This window comes from Heterodontus francisci, chromosome 1 (genome assembly GCF_036365525.1).
Source record: "Heterodontus francisci isolate sHetFra1 chromosome 1, sHetFra1.hap1, whole genome shotgun sequence".
Taxonomy (NCBI): Eukaryota; Metazoa; Chordata; class Chondrichthyes; order Heterodontiformes; family Heterodontidae; genus Heterodontus; species Heterodontus francisci.
The window spans coordinates 171120169-171136530 of NC_090371.1; the positions used below are offsets into that span (position 1 = coordinate 171120169).

General features: G+C 43.0%; 1 protein-coding gene across 7 annotated transcripts in view; it reads left to right on the top strand.

Moving 5' to 3' along the window:
* Positions 1-16362, top strand: part of nup54 (nucleoporin 54) — a 64696-nt gene that overhangs the window by 11991 nt on the left and 36343 nt on the right. The gene's annotated exons all lie outside the window — the stretch shown is intronic.

Genomic DNA, 16362 nt, shown 5'->3' on the forward strand with positions numbered 1-16362 from the left:
GTGTCTGTAACAAACTTGGATATATGTGTCATGCTAGGCCCCCACCTGCCAAGAGTGAGGCACATTAATTTTGTCATGAACATTGATTTGAAACTGTTACTGGAGTGAGGGGAGGACTTGTTGAACAGATCGGCTGGAAGGGACGTTTGCATATTGGCAGACGATGTTTGGAAGGACAAAGCAGCCATTCCCTGACATTCAACCCACAGTGGAATTTTGATCACCAGATGTTGAAGGTGGGAGAGCTCGCATTCCAGGTTGACTGCTAAGATGACCGAATACACAAATGGACATAGTCAAACCAGCTAGTCATATGACTAACCTGCTGGGCAACCTGAGTTTTTTGAATTTTTACAAACAGTTTGAGCAAAAAGCTGTTTGCTCCTGGACTGAGAAGATCTCTCCCCTGTCTGCTCGCATCTCTTTCTCACAAACCTCTGAATTTACTGAAGACACATGAACCCCTAGAGAGAAAAGTCTCCTACAGTGAGCAAGGTTTAAGAAGAACACTGGGCCTCAACAAAAAGCAAGATCTAACTACAATCAAGGACTCTACAGTGAGCTCGAAGAACCGTAACAACAACTCTTCAGATATTGCCTCAAACCTTTCCACTCTATTTTTCTTCTGCTCTTTTCTCTCTCTTTGCATGTGTATATCTCATATGCATGCTAGTGTGAGGCGCGTCGTGTATCCACAGGCATTAACCGAATTAAGGTTTAAGTGTAATTATTTTCAACTTTTCTTTTTTAAACCTAAGAAAGCCTGTTTGTGCTGGTTTCCTTGCCTTATAATTGGAAAGCGGCGAACAAGGATTCACCAAGGGGGAGCTAAAAACACAGTGTGTTTAAAATTAAACACTGTTTCAGTAAGACCAGGTGATGGCTGAAGTAAACCCTAGACCTCTTTCTCAGTTGGTCGTAACGTATGGCTCTCTTGTAATTAGATTAGATTAGATTAGAGATACAGCACTGAAACAGGCCCTTCGGCCCACCGAGTCTGTGCCGAACATCAACCACCCATTTATACTAATCCTACACTAATCCCATATTCCTACCAAACATCCCCACCTGTCCCTATATTTCCCTACCACCTACCTATACTAGTGACAATTTATAATGGCCAATTTACCTATCAACCTGCAAGTCTTTTGGCTTGTGGGAGGAAACTGGAGCACCTGGAGAAAACCCACGCAGACACAGGGAGAACTTGCAAACTCCACACAGGCAGTACCCGGAATCGAACCCGGGTCCCTGGAGCTGTGAGGCTGCAGTGCTAACCACTGCGCCACTGTGCCGCCCCAAGTCATTAATAAATATGGTGAATTGTTGAGGCTCCAGCACAGATCCTTGTGGGGCACTACTAAGTCTCTTCCAATAAATTTGAGTACATGCCCATTATCCCTATTCTTTGTCTTCTACCAGCTAATGAATCTCCTAAACAGATCATCATTTGCCTTCAATTCCATGAACTTTAATTTTAGCTTTTATTTTCTGTTCCTCTGCTTCCCCCTTCTTCGCCCCCTCCCCATTCCCAGTTTACATGAACATTATTCTTACCCAGTTTACCCCCACCTACTCATACTCCAGCCCCTACCTGATGATGTTCTGAGGGTCAAACTACACTGCCCGCTGTAGTTGGGAGTTCCTGATGTCACTGTGGTGAGATGGCGAATTCCCTGTCCCTCTCGGCCACCAATGTCTTAAGTTCACTTTATAACAATTCAGGCGGATAAGCAACGTTCACTTGACACCGCTTCTTGTTGTCCTTTTCCTTCCTTGCAGCAGAGTGAAGCAGAGTTCAGTTCTCAATCATAGTATCAAGTAGAAACTGAGGCAGTGGTGAGGGGCCAATCCGATGAGAAAAATAGGCGTGCAACCTGGGCAGAGTAGGACGATTACAATTGAGTCATGGTAGTTTATCCAGTGACCTCAGTAAAAAAAAAAAATGAACCCCTGTTAATCTACAAAAATTGCCAAGTGGGTGCTGAATCCCAGCCGCCAGTCCATGTAAAAGCCAGATGGTGAGCATTCATGATACATTATGTGAAACTAGACTGTAAAATGTGGGATTGAAATGTATGCCGTACAGTTTCCTCATCTCAGCCCAACAATAATATATTTCTCTGTCAGCTCACATTTGTATAAATGGATGATTTTACTGTCTGGATTTTCTAGGTTGCTCTGATATCTTGAGTGTGTCGGGTTTTCTTTCAGTTATTTCTTGGACAAGTAGAATTTAAGTGGGAGAAGTGACCTTTTTTTAATACGTTGGACATTATGCCATTCTATAATTCTTCTTTGGTTTTATAATGTTATGTGGCTTACCAATTACCAGTTGTGATTATGCCAGATTTATATGGTGGATTTGTACAGGTGCCCCATATGTTTTGAATGTGCAGAATGAAGTAACTCCATACTGAAAATAATTGTTTTTCCCTTTTCCATTGCTTCCTATTGGATTATTTCCTCTCACAAGTAAATACTTGCTTTCCAGTGCCACGTGTATCTGCAATGGGAGATACTTCAGCGTTGAATCTCCTGAGAGGTCACACTGACATTATAAGTTGTCATAGTTCATAGGTTTCCATGGAGGAATGAACTAGTTGGGTTGAAAGGCCTGTCTCATTTGTGCACATCTTTGAGGCATTTTGTTTGGATAGTTTTTAGAGTGAAACTAACCTCAAGGTTGGTTTGCTTTGTATTTCTTCCTGTTAACATTTCCAAGTCAACATGATCGTGCAGTATATCAGGTTTTGGCCTGTTTTGTGACTTCCATGCCCGTTTTACTATGCCATTTTCATTGTTCACAAAATTTTCTCAAAGATTTCTGATTAATAGTTGCCACGTTGACATGTTTGTCATTTGTACCTCTGCATTCCCTCTCAGGTGGATGTGAAAGATCTCATGGCGTTATCTGAAGAAGGGCAGGGAAATTATCCTGGTGTCCTGGCCAACATTTATGCCTCAACCAACACACCAAAACCTGGACATTTATCTCATTGCTATTTATAAGAACGTAGGAGTAGGTGTAGACCACATGGCCCCTCGAGCCATTATGATCTTGGTTTATCTTCTACCTCAATTCCACTTTCCTCCTGCTCCTCCATCCCTTCATTCCTCAAGAGACCAAAAATCTGACTATCTCAGTCTTGAGTGCATTCAACAATGGAGCAGCCACAACCCTCTGGGGTAGACAATTCCAGAGATTTGCAACCCTCTGAGTGAAGAAATTTCTCCTTATTTCAGTCCTAAACGATTGACCCCCTTACCCTGGGACTGTGCACTAGAGGCCTGCTCAGGTTGGCAAAAAAGAAACTGACCCATCCACAGCGGACCCGAGCCCGACCTGGCCCGAGTCCCTCCGATTTCTACCCGAGCCCTACCCAACCCGAACCTGCCCCTCCTCGGCCCGACCTGAGCCTGACCCAATCATCCCTTTACTTACCTTCCGACTGGGAAGCTCCACGAAGCTGCAGCGCATGCGCGATGATGTCATCACGCACTGCGCAGACTCAGATTTGTCCCGGACTCCCAGCTCAGGTAAGTTTTTATTTTTAACACTTACCAGCAGAGCACTTACCGTGTCTGTCCAGCCCGACACGACCTGAGCCCGAAAGTCGGACCCTGAAGATGGGCCCGACCCAACCCGAACCCGACAGGTCCCGTCGGGTGCGTGTCGGGGAGCAGGCCTCTACTATGCACCTGTATTCTAGATTCCCCAGCCAGGCAAAACAACCTCTCGGTGTCTACCCTGTTGAGGCCCCTTCAGAATCTTGTATGTTTAATGAGATCACCTCTCATGCATCTAAATGCCAGAGAGTATAGGCCTAATTTACTCAGCCTATCATCATAGGACAACCCTCTCATCCCAGGAACCAATCTCGTGAACCTCTGCTGTACCACCCCCAAGGCAAGTATATCCTTCCTTAAATATGGAGACCAAAACTGCACAGTACTCCAGGTGTGATCTCACCCAAGCCCTATACAGTTGTAACAAAATTTCCTTATTCTTGTACTCACTTGCACCTGTGTCAACTGAAGCTCAGTTGATGGCGCACTTACCTCTGAGCTACAAACTTAGGGGTTCAAGTCCCACTCCAGGGCACAAAACCCAAGGCTGACACTCCTCCAGTGCAGCAGGGCTACACTTTTGGACATGCTTTTTTTTTTTGGATGAGATGTTAAACCAAGGCCCTATCTGCTTGCTTGTGTGGGCATAAAAGGTCCCAGAGCGCTATTTTAAAGAAGAGCAGGGGAGTTATCCCCTATGACCTGGCCAATATTTGTTTTTCAATCAACATCGCAAAAACATATTATCATGGAACTTTCTGCCGGGGGAGGTGGTGGAAGCAGGTACGATAATGACGTTTAAGAGGCATCTTGACAAATACATGAATAGGATGGGAATAGAGGGATACGGTCCCCGGAAGTGCAGAAGGTTTTAGTTTAGGAAGGCATCAAGATCGGCGCAGGCTTGGAGGGCCGAATGGCCTGTTCCTGTGTTGTACTGTTCTTTGTTCTGGTTATTATCACATTGCTGTTTGTGGGAGTTTGCTGTGTGCAAATTGGCTGCTGTGTTTCCTACATTACAACAGTGTCTACACTTCAAAAAGTACTTCATTGGCTGGAAAGTGCTTTGAGAGGTCCGGTGGTTATGAAAGACACTATATAAATGCAAGTCAGTCTTTTACTCCAATCCCTTTGCAATAAAGGCCAACATGCCAGTTTCCTTCCAAATTGTTTGCTGTACCTGCATGCTAACTTTGTGTTCCTTGTACGAGTATGTCCAAGTCGCTCTGAACATCAACATTTAGAAATTTCACGCTTTTTAAAAGAAAATTCTGCTTTTCTATTCTTACAACCAAAATGAAGAACCTTACACTTAGCCGCATTTTATTCCAACTGCCGTCTTGTTGCCCTCTTTGCAACTAATTTGTGTTTTCTCACGGCTTACATTCCCACCTAGCTTTGTATCGTCATCAGACTTGGGTACATTATTCTGTCTTTTCGCCTAAGTCGTTAATATAGATTTATGAAGGGGCAAACCTGTTGGAGTTTTTTGAGGATGTTACTGGCAGAGTGGATAAGGGGGAACCAGTGGATGTGGTGTATTTGGACTTTCAGAAGGCTTTTGATAAAGTCCCACATAGGAGGTTAGTAAACAAAATTAAAGTGCATGGGATTGGGGGTAATATACTAGCATGGATTGAAGATTGAGTAACAGGCAGAAAACAGAATAGGAATAAATGGGTCATTCTTGGGTAGGCTGGCTGTAAACAGTGGGGTATGGCAAAGGTCAGTGCTTGTGCCCCAGTTGTTCGCAATCTATGTCAATGATTTGGATGTGGGGACCAATTGTAATATTTCCAAGTTTGCGGATGACACAAAACTTGGTGGGAATGTGAATTGTGAGGAGGATGCAAAGAGGCTTCGAGGGGATTTAGACAGACTGACTGAGTGGGCAAGAACATGGCAAATGGAATATAATGTGGATAATTGTGAGGTTATTCAGTTTGGTAGAAGGAACAGATGTGCAGAATATTTCTTAAATGGTGAGAGATTGGAAAATGTTGACGTCCAAAAGTAGCTGGGTGTCCTTGTTCATAAGTCATTGAAAGCTAGCATGCAGGTGCGGTAAGCAATTAGGAAGGCAAATGGTATGTTGGCCTTTATCACAAGAGGATTTGAGTACAGGAGCAAAGAAGTCTTGCTTCAATTGTATCGATGAGGCCGCACCTGGAACATTGTGTGCAATTCTGGTCCCCTTGCCTGAGGAAGGATGTACTTACCATAGAGGGACTACAGCAGAGGTTCACCAGACTGATTCCTAGGATGGCAGGATTGTCCTATGAGGAGAGATTGAGGAGACTGGGCCTGTATTCTCTGGAGTTCAGAAGAATGAGAGGCAATTTCGTAGAAACTTTCAAAATTCTTAAAGGGATAGACAGGGTAGATGCAGAAAGGATGTTTCCCCTGGCTGTGGGGTCCAGAACCAGGGATACAATCTCAGAATAAAGGGGAAACCACTTCGGACTGAGGTGCGGAGGAACTTCTTCATTCAGAGGGTGGTGAATCTTTGGAATTCTCTGTCCCAGAGGGTGGTGGAAGCTCAGTCACTGAGTAAGTTCAAACAGAGATCCATAGATTTCTAGTTGCTAATGACATCAAGGGATATGGGGATAGTGCGGGAATATGGCATTGAGGTAGATGATCAGTCATTATCTAGAATGGCGGAGCAGGCTCAAAGGGCTGAATAGCCTACTCCTGCTCTCATGTTCCTATGATTGTAAATAGCTAAGATCCCAGAACAGATCCTTGTGGCACTCTGTTAGAGCCTGCCAACTTGTAAATGCCCTATTTATCTCTACTCTCTGCTTCCTGTCTGTTAACCAATCCTCCATTCATGCTAATATATTACCCCCAACTCCATGAGCCCTTATCTTGCCTAGTAACCTTTTGTGTGGCACCTTATCAAATGCCTTTTGGCTACTGGCTCTCCTTTATCCACCCTACTAGTTACATCCTCAAAAAACTCTAATAAATTTGTCAAACATGAGGTTTCCCTTTCATAAAACCTTGTTGGCTCTGTTTGCTCATACTATGATCTTCCTCAGTGCATTGTTAAGACTTCCTTAATAGTAGATTCCAGCATTTTCCCGACAACTGATGTCAGGCTATCTGGCCTGTAGTTCCTTGTTTTCCCTCTATCTCCTTTTTTGAATAGAGGTGTTAGATTTGCTAGCTTCCAATCGTTTATGGGATGTTGTTGAGTGCAAAGTGACTGTTGGGTTTCCCTACATTACACCGGCACTGAAAATTAACTATTGGAAGAGTGGAGTCTCATTCCTACAGGTATAAATTGATGTTGGCGATTTTAAAAATGTAGAAAAAAACTTTTCCTTTGTCTCTTTTTTTTTTATCTCTCTTCACCCAATCATGTTTCCCCTATCTTTTATTTCTCAATCTTTTAATCTGATTGATTAAGGAGTGTTATGACCAAGGTAGGCGAAATGCACTGTTAATTGTCCTACTACTGCACGGGTTGCAGCATATCAATAAAATGTCCCACTTCCGAAGAATAGCCAAATTAGACACACTGTTTGTCCCCCAGAATAAAGCACACCAAACCAGGTATCTTTAAACAGCAACAACATTGACTATTAGAAAATAAATAATAGGTCTTAACTACTAGGTAAATTTGTATATATGAAAAACTCTTTAGTTCCTTAGCCCTCATACATACATTTTTTAAAAAGGTTAACCGGGGAAAAAGGATTTTGGTTTACAGCTGTTTCTTAGGAATAGAACGAATAATAAAAATAAACCGGTTCATCACATTATGGTAGGATGTTTTCAGTATGGTGAGGTGTCCCAGAGTCGAATAGTTGTATGCCACTCGCAGTCTGTCCAGGTGAGGTTGATGAACAGTCTTTGGGTAGGCAGGCAAGGTAATTCAACTACAGCAGGCGTAGCACAGATCTTTGAGCAGTGGGGTGCAGCAACCGGTCTGCTCAGGACTCACAGCAGTAGAAGCTTTGTTCACGTTCCAAGATTTCCCAAAACACAGGAAGCAACAGGACTCTCATTGGATGCAGGAATTCTTCAGAGGTAGGAGGCAATAGGAATCTGCCACCTTTCAAGTACAGTTTTCTTTTTTAGGAGATACGAGTCTCCTTTACAGAGAGAGGTCTTTTTCTGGGTCTCCAGGCAGGTCAAGTCTAAGTTTCAAAATGCCTGCTCTCTGTCCAACTCACTGGTTTTTAAAAGTTCAAAATGAAAGCACAAAGCCTTCCTGAGCTGATCACGTGACCAGACAGAGTCTCCATTGTCATTCAAAGTGTTTCTTTGAGGAGGTCAAACCCCTGGCTAGCTTCCTTGAAACTGCTTGCTTTCCAATTATTGTATACAAAGTCAACATCCAAAAATTCCAGCTATTTGCTGGTGTCCAAGTCTACTGAAAATCCTTTTTTCAGTTTTTAAAACACATAGAAGTCTAAGATTTTAGTACAAAAATAAAACCTTTTGTGACAGGAGATACACAGTTGCTTGCCTTGTTCCAGTTGCCCGGTTTCCCTTGCTACAACGTTGTCAACTCTCAGCAACATTAAAAAAAAGTTTAAATAACAAATTTGCCAGGGCAATTCTAACAGCCAAAGCTGTAAGATATCCTGCTACAGTAAAATATAGAACATTTTTTTGATGGTCATAGTTTTTTCCCCCTCCCCCTTTTATAAAAAAAAGTCTTGTTTGTTTATGGATTAAATCATTCCCAATTTCCAGAGAATGGTGGTTGAACTCTTAAGTTCTACATGGTTCCTAATTTTTAAGGTTAGTAAGTTTAGGCAATTAGTATTTAACTTGGAAATGGGCAAACCTTCTGATCTTGAACTTGGGCAAATTCTCAAACGAGGCAACCAACCCTTTATCAGATGTTTCGTGCTTGACTAATATAATTGATTTTTTTTGAGGAAATCAGTTTGTTATAAAAGGAAACTATGTTTTTATTCGTTCATGGCATGTGGGTGTCGCTGGCTATGCCAGCATTTATTGTCCATTCCTAATTGCCCTTGAGAAGGTGGTGGTGAGCTGCCTTCTTGAACCGCTGCAGTCCATGTGGGGTGGGTACACCCACAGTGCTGTTAGGAAGGGAGTTCCAGGATTTTGACCCAGTGACAGTGAAGGAACGGTGATATTTTTCCAAGTCAGGATGGTGTGTGGCTTGCAGGGGAATTCGCAGGTGGTGGTGTTCCCATGCATTTGCTGCCCTTGTCCTTCCAGGTGGTAGAGGTCATGGGTTTGGAAGGTGCTATCTAAGGAGCCTTAGTGCATTGCTGCAGTGCATCTTGTAGATGGTACACACTGCTGCCACTGTGCATCGGTGGTGGTGAGAGTGAATGTTGAAGGTGGTGGATGTGGTGCCAATCAAGCAGGCTGTTTTGGCCTGGATGGTGTAGAGCCTCTTGTGTGTTGTTGGAGCTGCACCCAGCCAGGCAAGTGGAGAGTATTCTGTCACACTCCTGACTTGTGCCTTGTAGATGGTGGACAGGCTTTGGGGAGTCAGGAGGTGAGGGTGAGTTACTCGCCGCAGGATTCCGACTCTGCGACCTGCTCTTGTAGCCACGGTATTTATATGGCTGGTCTAGTTAAATTTCTGGTCAATGGTAACCCCCAGGATGTTGATAGTGGGGAATTCAGCGATCGTAATCCCATTGAATGTCGAGGGGAGATGGTTCGATACCCTCTTGGAGAAGGTCATTGCCTGGCACTTATGTGGTGCAAATGTCATTTGCCATTTATCAGCCCAAGCCTGGATATTGTCCAGGTCTCGCTGTATTTCTACACGGACTGCTTCAGTATCTGAGGAGTCGATAATGGTGCTGAACATTGATCAGTCGTCTGCAAACATCCCCTCTTCTGACCTTATGATTGAAGAAAGGTCATTGATGAAGCAGCTGAAGATGGTTGGGCCTAGGACTACCTTGAGGAACTCCTGCAGTGATGTCCTGGAGCTCAGATGATTGACCTGCAACAACCACAGCCATCTTCCTTTGCGCTAGATATGACTCCAACCAGTGGAGAGTTTTCCAGCTGCTTCCCATTGAGTCCAGTTTTGCCAGGGCTCCTTGATGCCATACTTGGTCAAATACTACCTTGATGTCAAGGGCAGTCGCTCTCACCTCACCTCTTGAGTTCAGCTCTTTTGTCCAAGTTTGGACCAATGAGGTCAGGAGCTGAATGGCCCTGGTGGAACCCAAACTGAACGTTACTGACAGGTTGTTGATGAGCAAATGCCACTTGGTAGCACTGTCGTGACACCTTCCATCATTTTACTGATGATCGAGAATAGACTGATGGGGCGGTAATTGGCTGGGTTGGATTTGTCCTGTTTTTTGTGTACAGGATATACCTGGGCAATTTTCCACATTGCTGGGTAGATGCCAGTGTTGTAGCTGGACTGGAACAGCTTGGCCAGAGGCGCAGCAAGTTCTGGAGCGCAGGTCCCCAGTACTATTGCTGGAATGGTGTCAGGGCCCATAGCCTTTGTAGTATCCAGTGCCTTCAGCCATACTTTGATATCACCTGGAGTGTATCTAATTGGCTGAAGACTGGTACCTGTGATGCTGGGGACTTTAGGAGGAGGCTGAGATGGATCATCCACTCGGCACTTCTGGCTGAAGATTGTTGCAAATGCTTCAGCCTTCTCTTTTGCACTGAAATGCTGGGCTCCCCCATCATTGAGGATGGGGATATTTGTGGAGCCACCTCCTCTAGTTAGTTGTTTAATTGTCGTCCACCATTCACAACTGGATGTGGCAGGACTGCAGAGTTTAGATCTGATCCGTTGGTTGTGGGATCGCTTCACTCTGTCTATCGCATGCTGCTTATGCTGTTTGGCACGCAAGTAGTTCTGGGCTGTAGCTTCACCAGGTTGACACTTCATTTTGAGGTATGCCTGGTACACACAAAGGCTTGCACCAGTAGAAAAGGTACTATTTGGGTTACCTACTGCTTTTGTAGTGTTCCAGAGCATCATGGATCAGGTAATAAATGGGATGAAGGGAGTGTGCTGTTTATTGGATGACATTTTAATTAGCACTAAGACGGAGAAAAAGCACATTGTAAGGTTAAACAAAATCCCAAGTCGACTTCAACAGTATGGCATCAAAGCTAAAAAACACAAGTGTTGCTTCATGGTGTCGAGTGTAACGTATCAGGGCCACCAAATAAATGGTGAAGGCTGAGGGGATTTGGAAAGCAAAGAGACCAGAGAACACAGAAGAACTTGGAACATTCATAGGACTTGTTGTGTATTATTCTAAGTTCATCCCTGACTTAGCTAATACATTCACTCCATTGTATCATCTGCTCAAAGATGGAAAGATTTGGAGTGTTAGAAAGCATTTGAAGAAGTGAAGAAAGTACTGACTAGTGATACTGTTTTGACCCACTATGATCCCAAGAAATGATTGGTTTTAGTGTGGGATGCCTCACCACAGGGGTTAGGTGTGGTGAAGCCTGTAGACAGTGCAAAATTACTCAAGTTGAGAAAGAGGTATTAGCCATCATATATATGGTGTTACAAAGTTCCATAAATACCTGTACAGTAGGAAGTTCATTTTGTTAACTGACAACTAAGCCCTTTTGATTCAAAGAAGGGAGTGTTATCTTTTTCAGCAGCACTGCTTCAGAGATGGGCTTTGATTTTGATGGCTCATCAGTACAGTATAAAATATTGTAAGTCAGCAGATCATGCAAATGCGGACGTTTTTTCGAGATTTCCTGTGAAAACTGATTCATTGTTAGCAAATGAGTTACCTGTGAATTATTTTACATATACAAATGACATGCCAGTGTCTGCCAGAGAAATTTCTGAAGAAACCTGCAAGGATTTGGTCCTCAGTCAAGTACTCAATTATGTCATGAATGGCTGGCCTAAAGAGTGTGATGATGGGAAACTGCAGAAGTATTTCACATGTAGAAATGAACTGAGTGTAGATCAAGGCTGTCTCCTATGGGGTTTAAGAGTCATTATTCTGCCAAAGCGTAAGGAGAGATTGTTAGAGGAACTTCATCACGAGCACACAGGGATAGTCTGTATGAGAGCAGTAGTAAGAAGCTATTTTTGGTATCCAAAGGTAGGTAGAGATATTGAAGAGTTGGTGAAAAGCTTTAAAGTGTGTCTCGGAATGAGAAATGAACCAAACTTAATTCCATGGTCAAAGACAAGAAAACTGTGAGAATGAATACATGTCAATTTCTTTGAAATGGGAGGTAAAGAGTATTTTGTTTTGGTTGATAGCTGTAACAAGTGGATAAATGTTGAGTTTATACCCAATGCCACAAGTGCCAAAACTATTGAGGTTTTGAGAAGTTGGTTTGCAGTTTATGGGTTAGCAGAAGTGTTGGTGTCAGATAATGGTCCACAGTTTACGTCAGAAGAGTTTGAAATATTTCTGAATAAGAATGGAGTCAAACACACTCTAATACCACCATATCACCCAGCATCGAATGGTGCTACAGAAAGAAATGTACAAATTGTGAAGAGGTCTTTGCAGAAGTGTACTTTACCTTCCACGTCAAAGAAATTGACATGTACTCGTTCTCACGGTTTTCTTGTCTTTGAAGAAGTAACATGTGCTGTGGATAAAGGGGAACCGGTGGATGTACTGTACTTAGATTTCCAGAATGCATTTGATAAGGTGCCACATCAAAGGTTATTGCGGAAAATAAAAGCTCATGGTGTAGAGGATGGATAGAAGGTTGGCTAGCTAGCAGGAAACAGAGTAGGCATAAATGGATCATTTTCTGGTTGGTAAGATGTAATGAGTGGTGTGCCACAGGGATCAGTGCTGGGGCCTCAACCCTTTACAATTTATATAAATGACTTGAATGAATGGACTGAAGGTATGGTTGCAAAATTTGCTGATGACACAAAGACAGGTAGGAAAGTAACAAAAACAGAGAAAATGCTGGAAAAACTCAGCAGGTCAGGCAGCACCTGTGGAGAGAGAAGCAGAGTTAACATTTCAGATCTGACCTTTCATCAGAACTGGCAATGGTTAGAAAAGAATTAGGTTTCAAGCAAGTGAAGATGGTTGGGGGGGGGGGGGGGTGGTGGTGGCGGGGCTGGTGGTGGTGGGGAAGAGAACAAAAGGGAAGGTGTGTGACAGGGCAGAGGGCGGATGAGATTAAATAACAAAGCTGTCATGGGACAAAGGCAAAGAGTGTGTTCATACTTGTGGTGAAAGACAAAGTATTAGTCCAGAGAGAATGTTAATAGCAGAATAATGAGCAGCTCTGTCTACATGAAAAACAGGCGCATGAAATAAAATAATAAAAGAAAAATATTTTTATAAAAGGCTAGTCATGCTGTGAAGTGACTGAACTCGACGTTCAGCCCACAAGGCTGTAGAGTGCCTAATCAAAAAATCAGGGGCTGCTCCTCGAGCTTGCGAATACAGTATACTAAATTGAAGGAAGTACACGTGAATTGCTGCTTCACCTGGAAGCAGTGTTTGGGGCCTTGGATGGTGAGGAGAGAAATTGCAGGAGGTGTAATACCTGCTCTTTTACCTTCTCTCTGCACCATCGATTGCCGCTAATAACGCAGTCACCTCTACACTGGGGAGGCCAAATGCAGAATGGGTCATCGTTTTACAGAACACCTCTGCTTGGTCCGACGGCATGACCCCGAGCTTCTGATTGCTCGCCATTTCAGCACCACCCCCCCACCCTCTTCCGCTCTCATGCCCACATTTATGTCTTTGGCCTTCTGCAGTGTTCTAGTGAACATCAACGCAAGCTCAAGGAGCAGCATCTCATTATTCTGCCATTAAAACTGTCTCTGGACGAATGCATTAATGCACTCTGCCTTTGTCCCATGGCAGCTTTTGTTATTTAATCTCTCCTGCCCTCTGCCCTATCACACACCTTCCCTTTTGCTCCCTTACCCACCACCACCACCTCCCCCCATGCCTTCACTTGCTTAAAACCTAATTCTTTTCTAACCTTTGCCAGGTCTGAAGAAAGGTCACAGACCTGAAACATTAACTCTGCTTCTCTGTCCACAGATGCTGCCTGACCTGCTGAGTATTTCCAGCATCTGCAGTATTTTGCTTTTATTTTATGTAGGAAAGTAAGTTATGAAGAGGACATAAGGAGGCTACAAAGGGATATAGACAGGTTATGTGAATGGGCAAGGATCTGGCAAATGGAGTATAATGTGGGAAAATGTGAAATTGTCCATATTGGCCAGAAGAATACAAAAGAAGCATATTATTTAAATGGTGAGAGATTGCAGAGCTCTGAGATGCAGAGGGATCTGGGTATCCTAGTGCATGAATCGCAAAAGGTTAATATGCAGGTACAGCACGTAATTAGGAAAGCTAATAGAATGTTATCATTTATTGTGAGGGGAATTGAATACAAAAGTAGGGGAGGTTATGCTTCAGTTATACAGGGCATTGGTGAGACCACATTTGGAGTACTGTGTACAGTATTGGTCTTATTTAAGGAAGGATGTAAATGTGTTGGAAGCAGTTCAGAGAAGGTTTACTAGACTAATACCTGGAATGGGCAGATGGGCAGGTTGTCTTATGAGGAAAGATTGGACAGGCTAGGCTTGTATCCTCTGGAGTTTAGAAGAGTAAGAGGTGACTTGATTGAAACATATAAGATTCTGAGGAGTCTTGACAGTGTGGATGTGGAAAGGATGTTTCCTCTTGTGGGAGAGTCTAGACTTAAAGGTCACTGTTTAATTTCAGACAGAGATGAGGAGACATTTTTTCTTTGAGGGTTGCGAGTCTTTGGAACTCTTCCTCAAAAGGCAGTGGAAGCAGTGTCTGTGAATATTTTTAAGGCAGAGCTAGATAGATTCTTGATAGGCAATGGGCTGAAAGGTTATTGGGGATGGGCGGGAATGTGGAGTTGAGGTTACAATCAAATCAGCCATGACCTTATTGAATGGCGGAGCAGGCTGAGTGGCCTACTCCTGCCCCCAATTTGCATGTTCGTATGTAGAAGTATTTGCTCGGTGACAAGCTAGGCAGTGATCTTCATGTTTCTTTTTGACGCAGGCTAGACAGTTTTCTGTTCTCTTACAGAATAACCCCACAGGTTGCTATAACACGTTGCTCACCTGATGAGTTGGTGTTTAAACACATTCAGAGGACAAAATTTAGTTTACTTAAGCCTGACATCAATAGCAAAGTAAGAGAGAAGCAAGACAGAGTGAAGATGAGTCATGATACTCGAGGTATGCAACTTAGAGAGTTCAGTGCAGTTCAGAAGGTCATGGTGAAAAGCCACCGAGGTGATAAGGAGAAGTATGTGTTTGGAATTGTTGTAAAAAGACAAGGTGCATTCGCATATCTAGTACAGATTGGAGAAAGAGACTCAGTGTCACTTAAATCATTTGCTTGAAAGAGGAAATCTGACAAAGGGAGAGCCCGAGAAACCTTCTATGGTCCAAATTCCTACAGTTCTAAGTGAAAGTCAGAAAGAAGGTGCAAGTCACAAAGAAGCTGAAAGTTTGCCAGTATCTCAGAATCTACTGAGAGAGCAAAGTGAGTCAGGGTCTTTGATTAAGACTACTCAATTAATTTCACAGTCCCAACCCTTAAGCGGAGTTGGTAGTCAAAATTCAGGGTTAACACAGTCTGAGATGTTGGGAGAGCAGAGTCAAGCTAATGGAAATGGAAGAAGATATCCAGACAGAAAGGAAGAAGACATCCACACAGAAAGAGGAAGAAGACAGATAGATTAATTGAAAGAATATTGGAAGGAAGAAGAAATAAGTTGTTCCTTTCGTTACTTGTCAATGATATTTTTGTTAACGACATACTGGTGTTAAGGAAAACAATTTCTTTTTGCATGTGAATAACTCTGGAAATATTGGAAGGTTTACTAGACTAATACCTGGAATGAAGGGGTTGCCTTGTGAGGAAAGGTTTGACAGGCTAGGCTTGTATTTGGAGTTTAGAAGAGTAAGAGGTGACTTGATTGAAACATACAAGATCCTGACGGGTCTTGACAGGATGGATGTGGAAAGGATATTTCCCCTTGTGGGAGAATCTCGAACTATGGTTCATTGTTTAAAAATAAGAGGTTGCCCATTTAAGACAGAGATGAGGCGACAATTTTCTCTGAGGGTTGAGAGTCTTTCGAACTCTTTTCCTCAAAAGGCAGTGGAAGCAGAGTCTTTCAATATTTTTAAGGCAGAGATAGATAGATTCTGGATAAGCAAGTGGGTGAAAGGTTATCAGGAGTAAGTGGGAATGTGGAGTCGAGGTTACAAACAGATCAACCATGTTCTTATTGAATGGCAGAGCAGGCTCAAGGGGCTGAGTGACCTACTCCTGCTCCTAATTCATATGTTTGTATTTTATATATGTTTTCGTTGTGATTGCAGTAATAGGCATGCAACCCAATGTGTTAAATTTCAGAAGAGTATTGTATTCTGGGAAATTATGTAAAAGTACCATTTTACATTTTAATGGAAGTTTTTTAAGTGGGGAGAGGGTGTAGTATACTGTATTATACTGGCTTATTGTATTGTGATATCTTTTGTAAACTGCTATACTGCCTCTCTGCTGCCCCCTCTGTTGGGAGGTGTAAATAAAATTCCAACATGGCTGCTCCCAGTTAAGACCTCATGTTAGTTTTACTTGGCATAGACACAACATGTGGTTAGCAGCAAACTAATAGTGCTTACCGTTCATTAGCTTACAACTGCCCATAGATTTTTAAATAGGCTTTTGCATGGTAGTAATTAAGACTATATCATACTGCTAAAAAATCACTTACACTTGAATGGACAAGCCATAACTTTTTACGGCGTGCTTAGTGGATAACTAATGAGTA